Genomic DNA, 24,376 nt, shown 5'->3' with positions numbered 1-24,376 from the left:
AATTTTTTTTTTAAATTAGCTGAGTATGGTGTCACATGCCTGTAGTCCTAGCTATTCTGGAGGCTGAGGTGGGAGGATTCCTTGAGCCCAGAAGTTCAAGGCTGCAGTGAGCCATAATCCCACCACTGCACTCCAACCTAGGTGACAGAGCAAGACTGTCTCAAAAAATAAAAAAATAAAATATGTCATCCCCACAGGCACTCCAAACGAAATATATTATTGTAAATTATTTTTTATTTCAACCATTTGATCCAAAGCAGTAATGCAATCCAGCCTCTGTAAAATCCCAAGCATTTGTAGATTATTTGTTTTTCTCATCTTTCCTATCACTACTGCCTCAAATTAAATTCCCCTTATGTCTTGTCAAGATTATTAAAATGTTTTTCACTGAATTTCCTTAACTTTAGTATAAATTTCCTCTTACATTAAATTTACTTCATACTGTTCTTGGTTCATTTTGTGCTGCTAGAACAGAATACCTGAGACTGAGTAATTTATAACAGCAATGCATTGGCTGACAGCTCTGCAGCCTGGGAACTCCTATATCAAGCGGCTGGCATCTTGTGAGGTTTTCTTGTTGTATCATCTCATGGTGGAAGGCAGAAGGGCAAAGAAAGGGCCAAACTTGCCTTTTTATAATGACACCAATCCTACCCTTGAGGGTGGGTGGAACCCTCATGGCCTCATCATCACCTAAAGCTCTCACCTTGTAATATTGTTATAATAGCAATTACATTTTAACATGAGTTTCTGATGGGACAAATATTCAAACCACATCATTCTGCCCTGGCTCCCAAAAACTAATGTTCTTCTCACATACAAAAAGACATTCATTCCATTTCTATAGCCCCAAGTGTTCCAGTATCAACTCAAAATTTCAATGTCTAGAGTCTCATCTAAATTAGATATGGGTGAGACCCAAGGGTTGATTCATCCTGAGGCAAATTTCTTTTCAGCTGTGAGTTGGTGAAATTAATCAAGTTATGTGCTTCTAAAACACAATGGTAGAACAGGCATAAATAGACATTTCCATTCCAAAAGGGAGAAATAAGAAAGAAAATAAGGAAAGACAGGTCCCAAGCAAGTGCAAAACCCAACAAAGTAAACAATACTAAACCCTAAATCTTGAGAATACCCTCTTTTGACTATATCCTGCTTTACATGCACATTGGAGTGGTGCTAGCTCCCCTAAGGACCCAGGCAGTGCTACCCCTATGGGTTTGCAGGTATTAGCTCATACAACAGCTTCCACAGGTTAGAGTCTTATATCTGCATCTCTCCCAGGCTGACATTGCACGCTGGTAGCTCTACAGTTCCAGGGTCCATGGGCCTTGCTCCCACGGCTGCAATAGGTGCAGCCCCAGTGGGGACTCTTTAGCAGCTCTGCCCCTGGCACAAATCTCTGCCTGAACCTCCACACTGTCCACAGCATCCTTTGAAATCGAGGTAAAGAAAGCCATGCTCTCACAACTTTTGCATGTTTTTGCACCTGGAGGATTAGTACCCTGTGAATGCTGCCACGGTTTGCAGATTGAACTTTCTAGAGCAGCAGTTATAGCCACACCCGAGTCTGCTGGAGTCATATCTTGGGCAGCTAGCTGAGGAATGTTGCATCAGAACACACAGAATGCTGGGAACAAACACTGAGGCGGCCTTGCATAGCCCCCACGGTCCTGAGGACAGCCTAGGCCTCTCTTTTTGCTATATTTCCTTCCCGCAGACCTTGGCACTCTGGGTCTGTGATGGGAGGGGTGACATAAGTAATCTCAAGAGTGCCTTTGTGGTCATTCTCTCATTGTTTTGGTAATATCCTCTGGCTTTGTTCTTTTCATATTAATTTTCTTATCAAATGGTCCCTTCACCACAGTCATTTTCCTGTCCTGAAAAATGCTTTTATTTTCCACCAAATGGCCAGGTTGAGAATTCTCCAAATCCCTAAATTCTGTTCACATTTTAATGATCAATTATGATTTTAAATGATTTCTCCATTTTCACATTTTACTGCATGCTGTTAAAAGAAGCCACACAGCACCTTGAATGCTTTGCTGCTTAGACATTTCTTCTGCCAGATATCCTAGTTCATCACTCTTAAATTCTGCCTTTCATAAAGCCTTTGGGCATATACATTATTCAGCAAGGTTCTTTCTCACCTTACAACAGCGATGGCCTTTTCTACAGCTTACAATACCCAATTCATTTCTTCCATCTGAGACATCATCAGGGTGGCCTTTACTGTCCATATTTTTAACAACATTCTGATTATGACAACATAGATAATCTCTAAGAAGTACCAGACGTTCCTTACAATGGAACGTTCTCTTCCGAGCCCTCACTTGGTTTGTCCTTAATGCTACTTTAACAGAAATTCAGGTTTTTGTAGCTTGCTCTTCCAAATTATTCCAGCCTCAACCCACTACCCAGTTCCAAAACCATTTCCAAGTATTCAGTTGTTATAGCAACACCCGTTCTCCAGTACTAATTTTCTGTCTTAATCCATTTCATGATGCTGTAACAGAATACTGCAGACTGGGCAATTCACAACAAACAGAAACGTATTTGCTCACAGTTCTGGAGGCCAGGAAGTACAAGATCGAGGTTCAAGCATCTAGCAAGGGTCTTCTTGCGGTGACATCCTATGGAAGAAGGTGGAAGGGCAAAGAGAGGGCCACATTTGTCCTTTATAATGGCACCAGTCCCACCTTTGAGGACACAGCGCTCATGGTTTAATCACTTTTTAAGTATCTCATTTCCTGATAATGTTACAATGGCAATTAAATTTTAACATAGGTTTTGGAGGTGACAAACATTCAAATAACCTATAGTTGGAAATATTTTTCTAATACACTCTGACCATACTGACATGGGAGAGGGGCAGACAAGTGCTGGGAGGCGAAGGGCAGGTCCCTGATGAGAGCTCTACCCTCGGGCCTGTGCCCATGCACCCAGGTGAGGACAGGCAACCTTGCATTTGCGGGCAAATGTTGCATTTCTCAAATCACCCTGGCCCGCTGTGCCCCCACCCTGTGCCAGTAAAAACACCAAGACCCTAGCAGGCAGCCCGGACGTCGAGAGGAACGCATCAGCGGAAGAAGACACAAGCGGCTGGACGTTGAGGGGAGCATGCTGCTGTAAGCACACGGATAGAGCTGGCAGGCGGCAGGCCATCCACCGCGGGAACACTGCGGAGTTTGGGCAGGGCGGTTGGAGGAGAGCCCGGGCCACCCAGCGGCTCCACTCCAGGGGAAAACCATCTCCCTTCTGGCTTCCCCATCTGCTGAGAGCTACTTCCACTCCATAAAACTTGCACACATTCTCCAAGCCCATGTGTTATCCGATTATTCTGGTACACCAAGGCAAGAACCCCTGAGATAGAGAGAGCCCTCTGTCCTTGTGATAAGGAAGGCAGTCTAATTGCACTAAGGTAACCCGCCTATGGAGGCTAAACGAAAAGAACACATGCCCACTGGGGCTTCAGGAGCTGCAAACATTCACACCTAGACACTGCCGTGGGATCGGAGCCCCACAGCCTGCCTGTCCACATGCTCTCCCTAGAGGTTTGAGCAGTGAATAAAGGAGACACACCCCCATCACACACCCTGAGAGGGGGACAAGGGAACCCTTCCGGTTTCAATAGCACTTCATTACCTAACACCTTGGCATGAATCTCTGTGGGGTACAATGCATCAAAGCAGAGCCAAGGATTATGATAGTGTTTTCCACTGCCCCCCATCTCTGTTCCCAGCTATGGCCATTTCCTGGCATTCACCAAATAATCTGAAAGATGTCTCCACACACCATCCCTGTGCTCACATTATTGTTTTTATTGACGCCATATTAGCTCTCCTAGAAAAGTCCCACCTCTTGCTGAAGAGTTAATTGGGTGCTATTTTCTCTTTTATGCATTACCCTTGCCCTCTTCCCTTCCTCCTTTCCAAGGGGCATGCTCCCTCCTGGACACTGCTATTCTTTATGTCCACCAATTCCTCACTCTCCCTAAGAGTTGTTGCCTCTTTGATTTTCATTTCTTCAGCAGAGACTTCCCAGATGACCCTTTTACTCACTCTTATGGTCACTTCTCCTTTTTAGCAATTAGAAAAATTTCAGTTAAGTATTTTTTAGTGGATTTAAAAGAATTTCTCAATGTTTTCTAATAATCTCCCTAGGAATTGAACTATTATTTCATTCACTTATAAAGTCAATGTTGAGAAATTCATGTGTTGTAAAGATAGTATCTTTAGACAATTTAAAATGTGCTTCTAAATTTGCTCTGTATTAGTATACAATTTCTCACTCTTCTCTTTTTCTATTCCTTTAGACTAATTTACTTGCTTCAGGAGAGTCTGGGATTATTGCAGTAAGAATTCAAAAAGAAGTAAGTGCTTAGTCAATCTTTAATACACACATTAAGGTTTTTTTTTTTTTTTTTTTTTCCTGTTAGTTTGTGTCATCATCAACAAAAAAAATAATCCTTAAAGTCAGTTTTTTTTTTTTAAAGGCAGAAAAGTAGTATGTTTTAATAAATTATTTTAGCTCTCATCAAAAAAAGGTCTGAAAGACAGAGTCATAAAATTTTACTATAAGTCATATCATAAAAAGAACGTAGAAAATGGTATAGGGCTGCTTCAGGCACATAGAAAGAATTGCAAAATCTTCCCCTTTCTGCTCAGGATAAGTGACAAGGACACGAGATAAGAAGATAAAAGGGGAGATACACAACTGTCTTACTCTAGCCCAACAATAAGTAAAAACTCAAAGGTATAGATATGCTAGAAACTGCTATATTTGCAAGAAGAAACATAAGGAATTCAGAACTGGTAACCAGATTCCCTAAGAATAGACCACACCTCTCGAAAAATATGGCCCAGAAGCAATACAACAGAGTTAGAGAACAGGTGATTTGAAACAGTAGCCTGGAGCAGCAGGTCTGACTCAACCAAATCTAGGATCTGGAAGTTCCCACAAAGGATCAGGAGACCTGGAGGTACGGACAACACTGAAAGGGAAGATACCTTGTCCACTCTAGACAGTGAAATTTTGGACAATTAGCCACATCCCCAAATGAGGACAGGCAGCTGCTGAACCTCAGCAGTTACCGGGGTAAGAAGTGAATTCAGCGGACCACTCAAAATCAAAGCCAGATAGATAGCAGGTCAAGAGGCCCCATCATTTTCTTGTGGGAAACAAATTGTGTAAGTTTTTATTTCTCATTTCCCAGTATGTGAGATCACTTTTTGGAAAAGAAATAGGAAAATATAAGACATATTAAACATGGAATATTTATCAGAAAGGACCTAAGTCACTTATATTCATCTTCTAAGGATGCCGTAACAGAATACCTTAGACTGAGTAGCTTAGACAAATGTATTGCCTCACAGTTCTTGAGGTTGGGTGTCCAAGGTCAAGGTGATGGCAAGGTTGGATTCTGGGTGAGGGCTTCATCCCTGACTTGCAGTGGCCACCTTCTCACCGTGTTCTCACTTGGTCTTTCTCTGTGTATGTACTCCTGATGTCTGTTTTTTTTTTTTCCTTTTTCTGATAAGGACACTAGTCCTATTGGATGAGGGTCTACCCCTTGTGACCCCATTTAAACTTAATTAATTCCTTCAAGTCCCTGTTTCCAAAAACAGTCACATTGTGGGTTAGGACTTCAACCTATGAATTTGGGGAAGGACACAACTTAGTTCATAACAATCATAAAAGGATATAATCTGAACTAAAAGAGCTGAAGAAATCATCGCATAGTAGTTATTCATGAGAAATATTAGTTATAGAACATAGAGCAATCACATTTTGAAACATTTAATAATAGATGCTAGAATTGCAACCCGGGAAAAGTTGTGTGGCTCGTAAATGAATACACAAGTGCATAAATATATATGTATGTAGTCTTTTTAAATAAATAAAACATCATGTATAAAAGGCAAAAGATCAAAAACAGCCTAAATACTCATCTATGGGATTTAATTTAAATGAATTATTGGGCCTTCATACATTACTGGAATTTTTATATGCTCAGTGAAATGATAGACTTTGACTTCACATATTGAAATAGATATGTCAATCTGTAATATTGCGATCATATTTTGTCTAGATTGACAAAGCACATGCCTATTTTCTTAATATGTTAATTTGTGACAATATATAAATTATAAAAGATGAAATGATACATAACAGGCTTAACAAAGGGCTACAGGTGTCATCTCTGTGGCAATATTGTGATAGGCTTAAGATCACTGCTAAGGAAAGTAGTTAACTGCAGAATTAAATAGCCTGGCTCAGTAGTCACTCCCAGAGGTATCTTTGGCAAGTTATTTAATCTTAGGTTTTATAAGCCTCACTTTTTTCATCTATAAATGGGTCTAATAATTGTATCTATCTTACAGGATCATTGGTAGAATTAAATGTGAATACAAGTAAAACACTTAGGAATGGGTGGGATATTGTGTGCACTTAATAAATGTCACATATTGTATCCTTTTATTATTTTTATTCCTATTATTACACACATTCCTAAATAATTTTATTTCTGATTTTACAAAAGACAGGTAGTGCTTCTCAATCACTGAAATCAATAAAGCCGATACATATACAAAAATTTTCAAAAACACTAGGTAATCACAATTTTTCTCTCTCTTCGACTTTACTAACATTATTTAGAAATGATGCCATTAAAGGGCATTACTTCTACTCAAATAGACACATGTATAGTCAATTACTTTATCTCTTTACTCTTCATCTTTAAGCTTGTCCACTGACGGTCCTAACTGTAACACTGAAACAGCAATTATTTGCATGTGCCAATAGCAGCTAGAGGCTAAGGAGTAGATAAGAGAGCCATTGTTTATGTGACCAAAGGAGAGAACTAATACGTGGATGAGGCTTTTTAATTTTTGCCCTTAAGAGATGTTCTCCTATCTTAAAAAGAAATCGATAGCTCATATTAGATGTACATAAACTAATGATCAATATCTCATAACAGTAGATTTGTGAATTCTCATCTAAGTCAACTAAACAAAGAAACCTGTTTTATATTATGCTATGTTTTGAATTTGTTCCCCAAAGTTCATGTGTTATAAATTGGTCCCCAGTGCAGTAGTGCTGAGAGATGGAACTTTTAGGAGGCAATGAGTCTTGAGGGCTCTGCTCTCATAAATGGGTTAATCCATTCATGGATTACTGGGTACTGAGGGAGTGGGTGAGTTATCATGAAAATGGGTAAGCAAGTTTGGACATTTCTTGTGAGCTGTTCTTGCCATGCAATGTCCTGCACCACCCAGGGACTCTGCAGAGTCACCATTAGCAAGAAGGTTCTCATCAGATACAGCCCCTCGATCTTGGACTTCTCAGCATCCAGAACTGTGAGAAATGTATTTATTTTCTTTATAAGTTACTCAGCCGTGAGTATTCACTTATAGCAATAGAAAACAAATTAAGACATAGTAGTTTTCAATTAAGTATAGTTAATATAAAAAGAATACCAAAATCCATAAGGCAATCAGTGTGTAAACCCCACTCATTCTGATTTCATTATGCATTCCTTCACTTAGATTTAAGTTGGAGAAATTTTAAGTGTTGTAAACACTGCCATTTTAATAACATGATATATAAACGTGGAAGATAATACATTAACATATTCTACCATTGTTTATGGCTTTGTAAAAACAAAACAAATAGAATTAACTTGCCATTCATAGTCTGTAGTTTTGTTTTCAAGAGCTGGGAATTCATGGGAAGTTTGTAACTGCAATTTGATCACCGACCCTTTGAACCTATCTCGGTCATGAGCACCGTAATGTGCACTTCTTTACTTCAGCAGAAGCTGCTTAGAGACAAACTACTTTGGTGCCAGATTAAATGCACCTCAGCAGCTAGACTGGATGGCATTTCATTCCTATGCAGAACCTTGCAAGCTGCAGTCTTTGACCTTCTGGATGACATCTTCTGCCCGACAGTCATTATTTTTTACCTCCAGCTCACTAGGATGCCTAAGCAGAGCAGTCATTAGAGCTCCACAGGCAGCATAAATGGCTATACATATATATATGTTTCTGTAGTCAGAAATTGGAGGGGAGGAGATGAAAGGAAAAAAAGGGCTCCAAAGTTGCTTTTATTCATGACTGCACCTCTCCCTCACTGACTCTGAAGCTCACTGTTGTTGATTTCTCTGTGATCCTTGATTTCCTTGTGATATTTAAAACCATTCCAGTCTCTAGATCGAAGGTTTATGTTGGCCTTGTTGTAGTACTATAGCATAGAATTTTGGATGATGTTTCTGTCCTACAATTCTGAAAATTACCATTAAACAAAGTTATAAGGTGGTTAAATACGGCATGTAGGAATGAAGCAAAATCAGGTCTGGGGGATGATATAACTCTTCTGCATGGTTAAGTATGTCGTAATAATGATTCCAGAGGGAGAGATCAGTGTTGAGTGGGTATTGATATAATGGTAAGTAACCCATTTCTCCGAATCTCTTGACACTGCTCACTCCTGCTTTCTTGTGCCTTATCTACTCTCCTTCCACTTCACCTCCTCTTTTAAAATTCTCTCCTCTTCCTCCCCTTCTCTTCATTATATTCTTAATGTCTATTTTTATTTATTTTTTTCCTGGTGAAGATATTTAACAAATCAAGAATGGATTGCAAGAATGCCAAAAGCTTCCTAGCTTTTTTCTATATGAAAATGATATTTCATTCTTTCAATAAAAACATGCCAGAAAATGTAAATTATTCTGTAATTGCATTTTTTGTCTAGTTCTCTGGATTTCACCATCACATTCCACAGATGGCTATTGTCTTTTATTTGCAAGGGAATATACTACTTGTTAGAGAAATAAGTAAATATTGACCTTGATTTCTGCACTGGAAGGATGCAAAGCTTTGCTCTGGTGATGAAATAAAATATGAATTATATAATTGGGAATATGTTGGCATAAAATAAGGGACTAATAAATGATACCAAATAATTGAAGAAAGTGAGTTTCATCAGCAGTATCAATGTTCAAGGCAAGTAAAGAAATTAGAAGGCTTACAAAGAAAGTCTCTCTTTTCCCAGGTGTGTGTAACAAAGGTTCTTGAATAAACCTGGATTTTGCTGATCTGGACTTCAAGCAAGTTCATGCACATCCACTAAGTTAATGGGGCAGTTGCATTATCTTGCTGCCATGTTTATTTAATGCTGAAACCCACTGATGGTAAATTATACCATAAAATTTTAAATTATATTTTACAATATAGAAATGTGCATAAATAAAACACACTGTGCAAAAAACAATCTACACACTGAGAGACAGACTCATACTCAAGCAATTCTCTGCTCCTGCTCCTAGTAATTATCAAATTCAGCAACTCAGCCTTTTGTTATCACAGTATCTTTAATATAATTGCTTCAGATTAAGTTTTTTTGTGTATTCTCTTTGAACAATATATTCTACCTGCCTGTTGGGAAATATCAGAAACTAAATACAATTAAACTGTACGTCTTCTCCATATTCTTTTCTCCAGACTCTATGTAAATATATGTATTTTTATTTTCTACATAATTTGACTCCTATTCTCATGTTCTTTCTACCAGCTGCCATCCATTTTCCATCATTTATGCCATTATTTTACATTTAAAAGTAATTAATACCTATTTTCTATGTTAATTTTAAATCTTTGTGCTTTGTGAGATAGTGTTTGGGAATAAAATAAAAATTATCACTTAACTCATTAGAATTATGAAAATGCAATTCGTTTCTGAAGTCATAGAGTCCTGAAGGTACTTTCTACTTTCTCATGCTATATATTGGCAGTTACAAAATATCTCAGTTAGTTTGCTTTGTATTTGTCATTTCTTAAATGAATTTTTGTTTTCCTAAGAATTTTTCCTGGTACTTGCTTTGTTTCCCATGCCCTCTTTCTCTATCTGCTAAGGTCAAACATAAAGTTCTTCTAGTGTTCTACTACTAAGAATAATCCTCACCTTTCCGGCATTAGATATTGACAGTGATGGGCATTACCAACTTTGGTGCAAAGCAGCTTTGCCTGAGATGGTAGATGTGACATTATGGGACAGATATGGCATCCTCTACACAGACTACGACAAGTTTTGCAATAATGTTAAAAAACTTTAGCAGCTACATTCATTCTTCTGGCAGATAGGGAGGCTTTTGGCAAGAAATGATGCCATAACTATTGCTTTGGAAATTGTCAAGAAAGGGGCGATATCGTCAAAGAGTACTTAAAAAGTAAAGGAAGATATTGTGGGTTTTATTTGAACACTGAGCAAACTAGTTCATGGAACGCACATAAGTTATACCTTGGAATTTCAAAGAGCTATTATTTTAAGATGATAGATCTTTGAAAAAGCAGATCATAATAAACCCAGAGAAATGTCTGGTGTGTGACAGCCTGTGTCAACATAATTTTGCCCAAGTCTCTGAAACATTAGAAAAATATAGGAATAGTAAATATCTATTTTAATGGCTTCAAGACAAATATTTTTTCCCCTCTTCTCTGCAACGGCCTCTAATTTACATTAATGGACCCTCAATGCTACTACCTCTGGGAAAAGCTCCTTGAAACGTAAGTGTGTCTCTTACTCCATGATCCAACTGAGGCTAATGAGAGAATATCATATCACATTTGGTGAATCTGAAAGTGGGCACCAGCCAAATTACCTGAGTCAGGGGTCTTGCCTGAGATTTTTCAAATGCTAACCTAGAAAAAAAGCAATTTCTTCATGGTGACAAAAGGTGTTAAGTCATAAAAACATTGGCACGCTCGCTGGTTGTATTTCCTGCTATTTAGGGAAAACAGCTTTAAAGTGAAAGACGGTAAGGCCAGCATATTGAAATAAAATAAATTAGTACCAAGAGAGTTCTGATAGCATTCTTGTCCTTGGTCCAGTTGTTCATAAGTTCGTTTCATCTCTGCCATCTGTATTTTGGTTGTTATATTTTCACTGAATTCTCTGAAGAAATGTTCTTTATTTTTCTCCCTAAATTAGTTTGAGTTAGGTTTATGTCGGTTAGCATCTAACAACCTTCAGTAATTTGAAAAAGTTGAATGCCTGTTTATACTCACTAATGACTCTGTAAAGTATTTAATTTTCTCAGAGTAAAGTTGAGAAGCATTGCTGTAGCAGCTGAAGTTCACTTCAGATTAAACACAATGTCTTTGTGCCAAGAATATAATTTTATGTTTTCTCAATTATTAGGTAATAAGTAATTCTGGGATTCTGAGGTTGGCTTACTCATCAGTAATATATATAATGTTAGAAATTTACTTCTAAAGAGAAAATTCACCACTTCCCTAATTTTGCAGACCTTGATTTTTACATGGAATTTGATGTGTGTTTTATGTTTTATGCTAGTATTTATTTAAAATGCTGATGACTATACGACTGAAATATGTCATCACTATATTAATGTTTTAAGGTGTGTATATGATTTTAATGACTGAATTTTTATCCCTGAAATGCAGGCATTAGAAAATGGCATTTAGAACAGAGAAATGGGAGTTGCTCCTTATTGGCTATTTCACTTTCTGAAGTTTCAGTTACTTGGTGTTAACCCTGGTTCAAAAATATTAAACGGAAAATTCCAGGACTAAACAATGTATAAAATTTTCAATTGCTGCTGTTACGAGTATTGTGATGAAGTCTTGTATTTTCCTGTTCTGTCTTGCTGGGGAGGTGAGTCATTCCTATGTCCAGCATGTCCACACTGCTCACGCTACCCACCCATTAGTCTCCTGGTAGCCATCTTGGTGATCAGATCAACTGATATGTCAGTGCTCGTGTTCAAGTCACCCTTATTTTACTTACTAATGACCCCCTAAACACAAGAGTAGTGATGCCAGCATCTGGATATGTCAAAGAGAAGCCCTAAAGTGCTTTCTTTAAGTGAAAAGGTGAAAGTTCTTAATAAGGAAAGAAAAAAATTGTATGCAGAGGTTGCTAGCACCTATGGTAAGAACAAATCTTTTATCCCTGAAACTATGAAGAAGAAAAAAATAAATGAGTGCATAGTATATATATATGGTTCAGTACTATCCTTAGTTTCAGGTATCCACTGGAGGTCTTGGAACATATATGAATAAGGAGGCACGACTGTCTGTGTATGTACCAGTGTGCACACACAATCAGCAATTGTTTTAAGGGTTTGTTTACTTTAAATTGCAATAATAATCTGTAATAATGTTACATGATCCACTATATCATGTTACACAGAAATTAGAAAAATACATTTTGAACTGCTTACTATATTAGTTTTTAATTATTATTCCAAAGATACAATATTTAAGATGACAGTTTTATTGGATAATGATAGAAATGCTAATGGCATTCCATAAAGTTTATATTAAAGCAGTATATTTTAATTTATTGATGTTTCATATTTCTAGCAACCTACTCCCTCCCAATCCTTTTAATTTTATACATCAATCAAGATGACAAGATTGGTAGGCATATAGACAAAATATCTATAGGCACTTTTTAAAGTACTGGAAGTTATAACACATCATTTGTTAACAAACAGCTTTTTAAAACTCTTGTATAGCTTCATATATAATCACAAGGCATGTGAACTTTAAGAAATCTTATGATGTGATGATAGTGGCAGGAGGCACACAAATTCCTAGGCAGATAGGGACAGGGCCCCAGTGAATCCCAACCTGCAAGCCAAAAACAGTGGAAAGCCTAAAAACCAAGCTACAAGTCTAGAAAAAAAAATCCACGGACTGAATTGAGAATCTCTCTTCCCATTTGGCACACTTTCCTCTGATTTATCCCCTCCCTTCACCTATTTTACGTACACCTATCCTTCCCTAATTGGGTTTCTACATTGCCATGCCCATCTTTGAGTGGTACATTTTTTTAGTCATTTTTGCTTACAAACCAATCACCATGCACTCCCTGATTCTGAGCCCATAAAAACCCTGTACTCAGTCACACTTAGGGGTCCCTGCCTTCAGGGGGAGGGCCACCTGTCTTCAGCTAGGGGGCTGCCACTTTAGCTCCCCTCTGTACTGAGAGCTGTTCCACTGCTCAATAAAACTCTTTGCCTTGCTCGCCCTCCAGTTGTCCACGTAAACTCATTCTTCTTGGGTACAGGACAAGAACTTGGGACCCACAGGTGTGAAAAGGGCTATAACACTGTAACCCTCCCTCCTGCTCCTGGAGCAATGGGAGGCCTGGGCAGGGGCACCGCTGGCAGCAGAGGTCTCCGGCTGTTGAAGCAACCCCCCAAAAATCCTCCATCACTGATGTTTCTTAAAAGAGATTATTTCTGATCCTGACACTACAAAAATTACCCAGGTCTGTTCATATTTATTGATACAATTTTATGTACAAATATCTTTCAGCCATTTGGACTTAAAAAATAAAACTAGGCTTTGAGAAAGTCTTGTTTCCATAGATAGAAAAATATTTAATTCCTATGGTTAGAATTGTCTTGAGCTACAAGTGTTAATCAATCATAATCAACAGTGTTTCATTGATGATGAATCGCCAGTTATTTCTAAAAATAACCAAAAAACCACCAATAATATTTACCAGAAGGGAACTAACTTTAATGATTGACTGGATTGGGAGTCCAAGCTCCAGAGCAATAAGTAATATAGTCAGTCATACATAACCATTTTGTTCAAACTTTCTGCTTACCCTTGCAATGATAATTTACCTAATATAATTATAAAAGTTGGTGACTTATGGCTGTAATAAAAAATCAATCTTTGAAATAGAGAACAATGACAAAGTTTCCAAGTTCTGTGATTAAAGTATTTAGAAAGAATGTACAGTGACTCCATACATTCTGTTATCCATTAATAGTTCCTTGTTTTGACCTTACACGTCTCTCTTTGTTACATAAAATGCTGATGAAATCCATTTCATCACACAGACTCACAACCTTGGCCTTGTTCAACTTTTCCCTTTTCTTCTACTCAGACATTTATTCAGTTATCTAGGTTGGTTATTTTTAACTATGAAATTTTCTAAATCAGTTTTTCTTTCCTAGCTTATTATGGTTCCCTAATTTAAATTCCTCTTTGTCACCATTGGGAATATTGTAATAGTCCTTTAACTTCCCTCCCAGATACCAGTATTTCTAGTCTTTGTTACCAATAATTCTCATCTTTTTGGTCTCAGGACTCATTTATACTCTTATAAGCTATTAAAGACCTCAAAGAGCTTTTTAAATGTAGATTCCACCCACTGATATATGCTGCATTAGAAAGAATAACTAAGAAACGTATATTTGTATTAATTTATCTTAAAATATACATTACAATTCCATTACATATAAACATGGTAGCATATTTTTATAAAATAACTATGTTTAATATAAAACATGAGGAGAAGTGCGGTATTACTTTAACATTTTTACTTACCTATATAATAGAAGACAAATGGATTCTTATATATGCTGCTGTGTTCCACTTCAGGATATCATATATTGCTCCACACAAATACATAGTTTGAAAACTGTTTTTCTTTTTAATATCCTTTACAGATAACTGTCAATATTCTTCTTTGATATAACATAAAAATTCAATAAGTGGTAGATTGCTAATAATTGTTTGCAATGTGGAATTAGAAACCAGATCAACAAACGTTTACCCTCTTACATTAAAATCTGTTGGATCTCTTGATACATCTGTGCTTTGACTCTTACCTGCTTGTGAATTTTCTGCATTATACATGGGTATTTAGAAAATACTGGTTCCGAGTTGTGTAGATATCCCAAATACTGAAATGTTTTATTATACGATATCAAAATCAGGTTCATTTGTATAAAGTTCAATAACAAAATGATCAGAAAAGTATTAAGTATGAGAAATGTCAAGTTCTTGGTGGTGAATACCAATTTTCCAATTGTTTTTAACTTGAAAGCTCAAATGTTATTATTAGCAACAAATACTTCAAGTTGTTTACTTCAAAGTCATAGTATCACTTATTTTTGAGAAAATGTTCTTCAGAATAGCCATATTTGAATTATCATAGTTTGTCGTCATTCTTTCTAGTAAAGGGTATTTTATAAAAACAGTAAAGTGTCAGGAGTCCCCAAGACTACCCCTAAGTTCGCGATTTACGGAAATTAGTATATAGTCATATTCAATGCTAAGATGCATCCTAGCAAAAGGAAACAAAGCAAAGTCAGCCAAGCAGAAAGGCTCAAGAAGCAAAGTCTGGAGACCAGGCACAAGCTTCCAGGATGTACTTAAGTCCTCCAGTAATGAGTTGTGACATGTGGGAAGTGTTGTTCCTACCAGAAAAGCTCATTCAGTCTCAACACCTGAGGTTTTTATTGGGAGCTAGTTATGTGGGCAACTTCTGCCTAGCATGTATCAAAATTCCAGATGCCCAGAGTAAAATCAGGAGTACAGCATAAATCACATTATTTATGCAAAGATTTGGGGGATGGTGGGAACATACCCTAAATTCAAGCTCCCAGATGTCATCCAAGGGCCAGCATTGCGAGCAGGCCTTTCTAAGGAAAGGTAGTCAGATCTGCTATATGTATTCTCTCTTTCCTGCACAAGCAGCCAATCCATCTCATAACTAAAAAGTTATATACGGGTGCTTTTTCTCAATACAAAAGTGATATTTTGGTCTGCAACATGTACTTTATGCATACTTCTCATTTTGTGATATGTAACATTCAAAGATGTGTACCCAAAGTTGAGATTAAATAAAATTAATAATATATTTCTGCCGCTTCTAGGAACTTTGCAAGTAAAACGGCAGATTTTCTTTGTTTTTTCTTACTAAGCATTTGTAATGAGGAAGAATATAATGAATACTCATATAATTTAGTGCAACTGCTTTGATTCATGTTAAGGCATAAGCAGTTTTATTCATCATCGCTGCTGCAACATTACTGCAAATATTAACACAGTGAAAAAGGCAAGAAACATCTTAGAGTAGTTTTGACCTTGTAGATCCTTTGAAAGTTTTCAGATACTCACAGGTCTACAGTCCACAGTTTAGGGACTGTTATTTTACACTATAGGTACAATTATCTCTGTTAAATACTAATCTGATATTTTTCCCTCCATTGTTTAACAAACATTATGACTCTATTCTCTATAGAATAATAACCAGGCATTGTATTGAATTCTTAACAAATGCTGACTTTAACTGGTCCTTTCAAGATAAATTGTCCCCTATTTCTGCAAAGCCATGCCTACTAATCATTCCATAAGCATAATTGTCTCTCTTCTTAGAACGGTGTCCACTATTTATAGATTCTTACTTATCAGTATTCACATTTATTTATTATTTATTGTTATCTCCATCTAGGCCCAATGGGAATGTAATCACAATTATCTACAAAGAACTATTTCCCTAGCTTATTAAGAGTATCTTTTTTTCTTTTTTCTTTCTTTTTTTTTTTTGAGACAGAGTCTTGCTCTGTCGCCCAGGCTAGAGTGCAGAGGTGCGATCTCAGCTCACTGGAACTTCTGCCTCCCAGGTTCAAGCGATTCTCCTGCCTCAACCACCAGAATAGCTGGGATTCCAGGTGCCTGCCACCATGCCTGGCTAATTTTCATATTTTGTAGAGATGGGGTTTCACCATGTTGGCCAGGCTGGTCTTGAACTCCTAGCCTCAAGTGATCTGCCTGCCTCAGTCTCCCAGTATTTTGTTTTTATTTCTTTATTCCTCTATTTCCAAAGATAGCTTGGCGTCCTTAAATTTCTCAAGATTTTCTCAAATTTAAGATGACAGAAATCACAACCATTATATTGCCTTTAACCTTTACCCTCCTCCTGGTGTCACCACCATTTAAGCAGCCATATAAATCAAACATCTGGAATCCACTTTACCCCACAATCCTTTGCAAATCTCTACCTGGTCGACCTTCTTACCATGTCTTTGATCTACTCACTTTTCTCTTTTCACCACCATTCTGTTCTATACATTGTCATAATCTCCCACTTGAACTATTACAGTAACCTCTTAGCTCTTTCCAAACATCTCTTCTTGCTCTCACCTTCAAGCACTCCTTTGAAAGCTTATATCATAGAGATATTTTTAAAGGGAACAATATGTTCAAGTTCACCTCATCCTTGTGCCCACACCTTGCTTAAAACTTCAAAGTAGCTTACCATTGATCCTTAGTATAAATATAAAAAGCTTTTAATAAAAATATAAAAGTCCTTAACATGAATACAAAGTTCTCATGCTCTGGTCACTGTCTACTTACAACTAGATTTTGTGTTCAATTTTACCTTGCCCTCTGTAGCCCATTGACTTGCCCAGGTTTTCCATTTGTTCCTCAATTACATCATGCTTCCTCCTACACAAAGGCTGAACATGTGCTGTCTAGAAATTATTTCTAATTTTATACACATCATTCTCTTATACATTGTTAAAAATATTCTTCATTTTGCTCTTTGGTTAATAATAACTAACTCAAATATTTGAATAATGTAGTTTTTCCCTTCCCCACTCCCACAACCTTTGGGAAGGGCTTCTTCAATGTGAGGTTTTTTACTTCACTTGTAAGATTTGTTGATTAATATCTATTTTCCAAACTGAATTTTTATATCCATGAGTTCAAAGTGCTTGTCTGATTTTGCCTCTAGTGTTACCACAAACTCCTATTATAATGTCCATCTCACAGTAAGTGTTGAAAAATATTTGTCAAAATTATAAGAAATAATAAGGCTACAGTAAAGAAGACAAATGTGGTATTGGTGGAAGAATAGACAAAAGATTATTGGAACAAAATGGAGAATCCAAGAATAAACTCACATAAATTGAGTCAACTAATCTTAGAAAAAGCAAAATTAAAAAATCTTAGAAGAGGCAAAATTGTCAGAAATGTTTGAACCAGAGTGACTCCACATTAAGTTAGGGCTAGGAAAATGAGGCTGAGACTTGCTGGGCTGCCTTCCCAGAAACTTAGATATTTCTAGCTTCTAGATGTTTATGGTTAAAGGAGAAGACCGATAATGTTTACTAAACAGAGTGTACAGATATCCCGATATCTTGAGAACAGAAGCACTCCTAATTTTGCTTTAAAGATAGTATCACTTCTTGCAAAATGTAGTAATAAAGAAAATTGACTGGTTGCCTTGGCTCATGTCTGTAATCCCAGTACTTTGGGAGGCCAAGGTGGGTGGATTACCTGAGGTCAGGAGTTCGAGACCAGCCTGGCCAACATGGTGAAATCCCATCTCTACAAAAAATACAAAAATTAGCTAGGCATGGTGGTGCTTACCTGTAATCTCAGCTAGTTGGGAGGCTGAGCCAGGAGAATCACTTAAACTCAGCAGGCAGATGTTGCAGTGAGCGAAGATTACGCCACTGCACTCCAGACTGGGCGACAGAGTGAGACTTCGTCTCAAAAAAAAAAAAAAAAAAGAAAATGAACCCTTTATCTCACAAACCCTTGTAGCCGAGCACATCTCTCCATGATCTTTTTTTTATTCGATATATAATCTATTATTGTATTTAAGGTGGATGCGTTCTTCCTCTGACTTTGGGAATGCCTTACTCTGTCTCTGGAGTAGCTGTACTTTCACCACTTTATGTTCTTTATAATAAATTTGCTTTTGCTTTGCACTGTGGACTCACCTGAATTCTTTCTTGCATAAGATACAAGAACCCTCTCTTGGGGTCTGGGTCTAGATGCCTTTCCTGTAACAAAACAAAAGAGAAGAAACAGATAGTGTTGGAACAATCAGGCATCCACATGCAAAAAAAAAAAAAAAAAAGGGAAAATTAATCTAGACGTCTACTACTATGATTTGAATGTGAGTACTTAATCTCCAGTGCAACAGTGTTGGAAGGTGGGACCTAATGGCAAGTGTTTAGGTCATGAGGCCTCCATCCTCATAAATGCACTAATGCCATTGTAAGGTCTGGCAGAAATGTAACTGCCCAAGGGGTATTCCGTGTCTGCTGCATAAAAAAAGACTATGTCACTATAGTAGAGAAAGAGTAAAATAGACACAAGGCCAGCCACACCATGTGAGAAATGGAGTTCATACTCAAATGATCTTTCTCAAAGCTCATAGATTAGGAGTTTATCAAAGCCAATTTGGCAGAAGTAGTAGGAGTAGCCAGGTAGCAGGTGCTTGCTGCTGATTGGCTGGGGCAGAGATGAAATCATAGTGGGTCTACGCTGTCCTCTTGTGGGCTAAATTGCTCTTGGGTGTGGCCACAGAAGCAGGGTTGGTGAGTCCAAGTGGAGCAATGGGCTTCAGTTATGCAAAAAACCTGAAAAGATAATCCAAAAGACCCACCTTAGGTTCTACAATAGTGATGTTATTTGCAGGAATAATTGGGGAAGTTGCATTCTTATAACCTCCAGAATAATGGCTGACAATTGTTTATTTCTGTGCCTTAGCAGGACCCAGGTGCCACTCCTCCCCACAGCCCCCTGGCCTCTCATTAGCTTTACAAAACCGTTTGAGTTTTGGGGAAAGGCCTATTATCATTTAAACTACAGCTCAAATGTCTTCCAAAGTTAGCTTGGCCAATAGTCCAGGAATAAATAAGGGAAAGGTAAGAGGTGGGGTGAGTTAGCTCAGATCCGTTTCACTGTCAAATTTTCCCACTACCATGATTTTTAGCAAAGGTGGTTTCAGAAGTGGGTTCTCTCTTTTGTTCTTCTGCGATAATGCTTGTCCCTCTTGCCCTTCTGTCTTATGCGCAGTAAGGATGAAGCATGAAGGTCCTTGCAAGACAGTAGGTGACAATGCTTTGGACTTTCCAGCCCCCCAAACTGTGAGAAAATAAATTTCTGTTCTTTATAAATTACCCAATCTGTGATAATTTTTTTTAAAGTACAAGAAAACACACACAGAAATGGGTATAAGAGAAATGAGGTGTCACTATAAAAATACCTAAAAATATGGAAATAATTTCATAAATATATGGAAACTTAGTAGAAGCTGATGGAACTTGGTAGAAAGACTGGACAAAGCATCAATTGCTGTGAAGATTGCTGTAAAAGAGAATTAAGAGCAACTGTGGTGAGGGCTCAGAAGAAATGAAGAGCTGTAGATAGAGCTTAAGTCATAGAATTTATCTGAATGGTCATGAACAGAATTTCAGTAGAAAGATGGACAGTTAAGGCCCTTCTGATGACATCTCAGATGGCTACGAAGACTATTTTATTGGGAACTTGGAGGAAAGGCCATCCTTGTTATAAAATGGCAAACAATTTAGCCAGATTGTATTCATGCCCTAGGTCTTTATGGAAGGCAGAATTTAAGAACCGTGAACTAGGATATCTGGTGGAAGATATATCTAAGCAAAATATTGATGAAATTGTGTGGCTTCTCTTAACTGCTTTTAGTAAAATGTAAGAAAAAAATGAATTATTTAAAAACGGAACCTAAAATTAAAAGAGAAACAGAACATAAAGATTTGGAAAATTCTCCACCAGCCCAGATGACGATAAAAAGCTTGTTCAAGGGAAAACACAAGCGTGGGGCCAAACGTCATTTTGATAAGGAGATGAGTATAGACAAATGGAAGCCAGATATTATTCATCTAGAAAATGGAAGAATGACACCAAAGGTGTTTCAGAAATTTTCAAGGCTGTTCCTCTCATCAGATCCAGTATGCTAGGGCTTTGAATATAGAACAGTTTAAGGGGACAGGGCCAGGGTACCTCTCTGACATTGGGATTCCCTGCGTAGGGTTGTCTGGCGTTTCCGCTTCCCATATTCTGGTTCAGCCTCCTTGGTTACCCCAGCTGCGGCTCAAGCAGGCCTATGTGGGATGATTTCCACAACCATGTTGTGCTAATGCTTCAGGCTCACCAAGTGTAAGAGCTGTAGTGACTTGGGTCTCTTTGTGTAGATTTCAAAGAATGCCACACAGAGCTCCTGCTAGGGCAATGCCCAGTGGCACTCTGAGGAACTACTGCAGAGAGTTCCTCTTAGGGCAATGCCTAGTGGAGGTATGGGAGAAGAGCTGCTCCTGAGACCGCAGAACTGCAGAGGCACCAACCTGCAGTGCCAGCCTGGGAAACCTCAAACACCCAAAGGCAATCTTAAGAGAGCTGTGTGGGTTGTATTCAGCAATGTCATGGGGCTGAGACCCCCACTCCAGGATATCCGGAAGGTAAGACATGAAGTCAAAATTATTTTGAAACCTTAAGAGTTAATGTTGTTTAACTTGTTGGGTTTGGATTTATTTAAGACCTGTTTCTTTTTCCTTGTTTCCTAATATTCCCTTTTGTAATGCGAATGTTTATCCTGTGGCTGTCCCATCATTCTATTTTGGAAATACCTGTTTGATTTCTCAGGCTGATAGCTAGAGGGACATTTGCCTGAGGATAAACGCCTTGAGACTCATGCGTATGTGATTTAGATGAGACTTTGAACTTACACCTTAGAATTGAGGCTGAAACAAGTTAAGACTTTTAGGGTTATTAGGATGGAATATATGTATTTTGCATGTGAGAAGAACATGAATTTTGGGGCCATGGGTGGAATGCTATGGTTTGAATGTGTCCTCAGAAGTGCCTGTGTTGGAAACAATCTCGAATGCAACAAAGTTGAGAAGTGGGGCCTAAAGAGAGAGGTTTAGGTCATGAGGACTCTGGCCTCATAAAGAAACGTTTCAGAAACAGACTGTGAAAGTGGGTTCTCTCTCTTCTGCTCTTTTGCCATGTGAAAACATAGAGTTCCTCTCCTCCAGAGGATGCACCATTCAAGGAGCCATCTTGGAATCAGAGACCAGGCCCTAACCTGATGGCATCTTGGTCTTGGACTCCCCAGCATCCAGAACTAAGAGAAAAAATTTCTGTTATTTTTAAATTACTCATCTCAACTACTCTTTTATAGCAGCACAAAACAGACTAAGCCTTCTTACATGTTTCACCAAAATTAACTCAAAATGGATCTTAGACCTAAATATAAAATTTAAACAATGAAACTCCTATATGAGGACATAGGAGGAAACCTACATGACTTTGGGTATGGTGATGACTTTTGAGCTACAACAGGAAAGACATGATGAAGGAAAGAAAAACTTGATCAGCTGAAGTTTATTAAAATTAAAAGCTTCTGTTCTGCAAAACATAATGCCAAGAGATGGAGAAGGCAAGCAATATGCTGGGGAAAAATAATTTGCAAAAGATGTATCTGATAAATAATTTTTATTCAAAATATACCCAAAAAACCCCTTAAAACCCAATAAAAAATTAAGCCTAATTTAAAAATTGGCCAAAGATCTTAACAGACACTTAAGTAAAAAAGATAAATGTATGTCAAAACAGCATTTGAAAAGATACTCTGCATCATATGTCATAAGAGAAATACAAATTAAGACAATAATAGATACCAGCAATTGTGTTTTTTGGTATTTATCCAAAAGAATAAAAACTTAATGTCCATATAAAAACCTGCACATGGACGTTTATAGCAGCTCTCTCTCTCTCTCTCTCTCTCTCTCTCTCTCTCTCTCTCTATATATATATATATATATATATTTTTTTTTTTTTTTTAAGACAGACTCTTGCTCTGTTGCCCAGGCTGGAGTGCAGTGGCATGATCTCGGCTCACTGCAAGCTCTGCCTCCTGGGTTCGTGCCTTTGTCCTGCCTCAGCCTCCCAAGTAGCTGGGACTACAGGTGCCTGCCACCATGCCTGGCTAAATTTTGTATTTTTAGTAGAGACAGGGTTTCACCATGTTAGCCAGGATGGTCTCAATCTCCTGACCTTGATATCTGCCCACCTTGGCCTCCCAAAGTGCTAGGATTACAGGCATGAGCCACCATGCCTGGCCTAGCAGCTATATTTTTAGTCGTCAAAAATCGGAAGTAAACAAGATATTCCTCAGTAGGTGAATGTATAAACCGTAGTATATCCAGACAATGCAATATTATTCAGCATTAAAGAGAAATGGACTATCAAACCATAAACAGACATGGAAGAAACTTAACTGTATATTACAAAGTGAAAGAAGCCAATCTGAAAAGGCTGTATATTGTATAGTTCTGTCAGACATTGGAAAAGGAAAAACTATAAATAGACAGTAGAAAAAAAATCAATGATTTCCAGAGTTCAGAGAGGAAGGAGGGATGGATAGGCAGAATACAGAGAATATGTAAAGCCGTGAGAATATTCTCTATTATACCATAATGATGGATACATGTTATTATATACCTGATCAAACCTGTAAAATGTGTAGCAAAAAGAGTAAAGTCTAATGTAAACCATGGACTTGGGGGAATGGGTTTTGATAATGTGGGAGGCTATGCATTTTTATTGGCAGATGGTATATAAAAATGTCTGTACTGTCCTCTCAATTATTTTGCTTTGAACCTATAACTCCTCTAAATTATAAAGACTGCTGGTACCATTAATACTGAAACTATTCCAAAAAAATTGAGAAGGATGGGGGACTTCTCTCTAACTTATTCTATGAGACCAGCAACTTTCTGATACCAAAACCTGGCAGAGATACAGCAACAAAAATATATTTGGACTAATATCCTTGATGAAAATCAATGCAAAAATCCTCAACAAAATACTGGCAAACTTAATTTAGCAGCACCGTTAAAAAGCATATCCACTACGATCAAATAGGCTTTATCCTTGGGATGGAAGTTTGGTTCAACATACACAAATCAATAAACGTGATTCATCACATAAACAGAACCAAAGACAAAAAACACACAGTTGTCCCAATAGATGGAGAAAAGGCTTTTGATACAATTCAATATCTATTCATGTTAAAAATTCTCAATAAACTAAATATTGAAGGAACATATCACAAAATAATAAGAGCCATCTATGACAAACCTCAGCCAAAATCATACTGATTGGGCAAATGCTGGAAGCATTCCCCTTGAAAGCTGGCACATGACAAGGATGTCCTCTGTCACCATTCCTATTCAACACGGTTTTGAAAGTTCTGGCCAGAGAGATCAGACAAGAAAAAAGAAATGAAGGGTATTCAAAAAGGAAAAGAGGAAGTCAAACTGTCTCTGTTTGCAGATGACATGATTCCATATCTAGAAAACCCCGGAGTTTCAGCCCAAAAGTTTCTTTAGTTGTTAGGCAACTTCAGCAGTCTCAGGATACAAAATCAGTGTGCACAAATCACTAGCATTCCTATACACTAACAACAGTCAAGCTTAGAGCCAAATCATGAATGAACTCCCATTAACAATTGTCAGAAAATGAAGAAAATATGTAGGAATGCAGCCAATTAGGGAGGTGAAGGTCTCTACAAGGAAAATTACAAACCACTACTAGAAGAAATCAGAGATGACACCAACAAATTAAAAAATATTTCATGCTCATGAACAGGAGGATCAATATTGTTAAAATGGCCATACTACCCAAAGCAATTTACAGATTCAATGCTATGTCTATTATAAACTACTATTGACATTCCTCCCACAACTAGAAAAAACCTATTT

The sequence above is a fragment of the Macaca fascicularis genome, chromosome 3 (genome assembly GCF_037993035.2).
Source record: "Macaca fascicularis isolate 582-1 chromosome 3, T2T-MFA8v1.1".
NCBI lineage: Eukaryota > Metazoa > Chordata > Mammalia > Primates > Cercopithecidae > Macaca > Macaca fascicularis.
The sequence above is the reverse complement of the archived record's forward strand: the minus strand, read 5'-3'. Positions refer to the sequence as shown.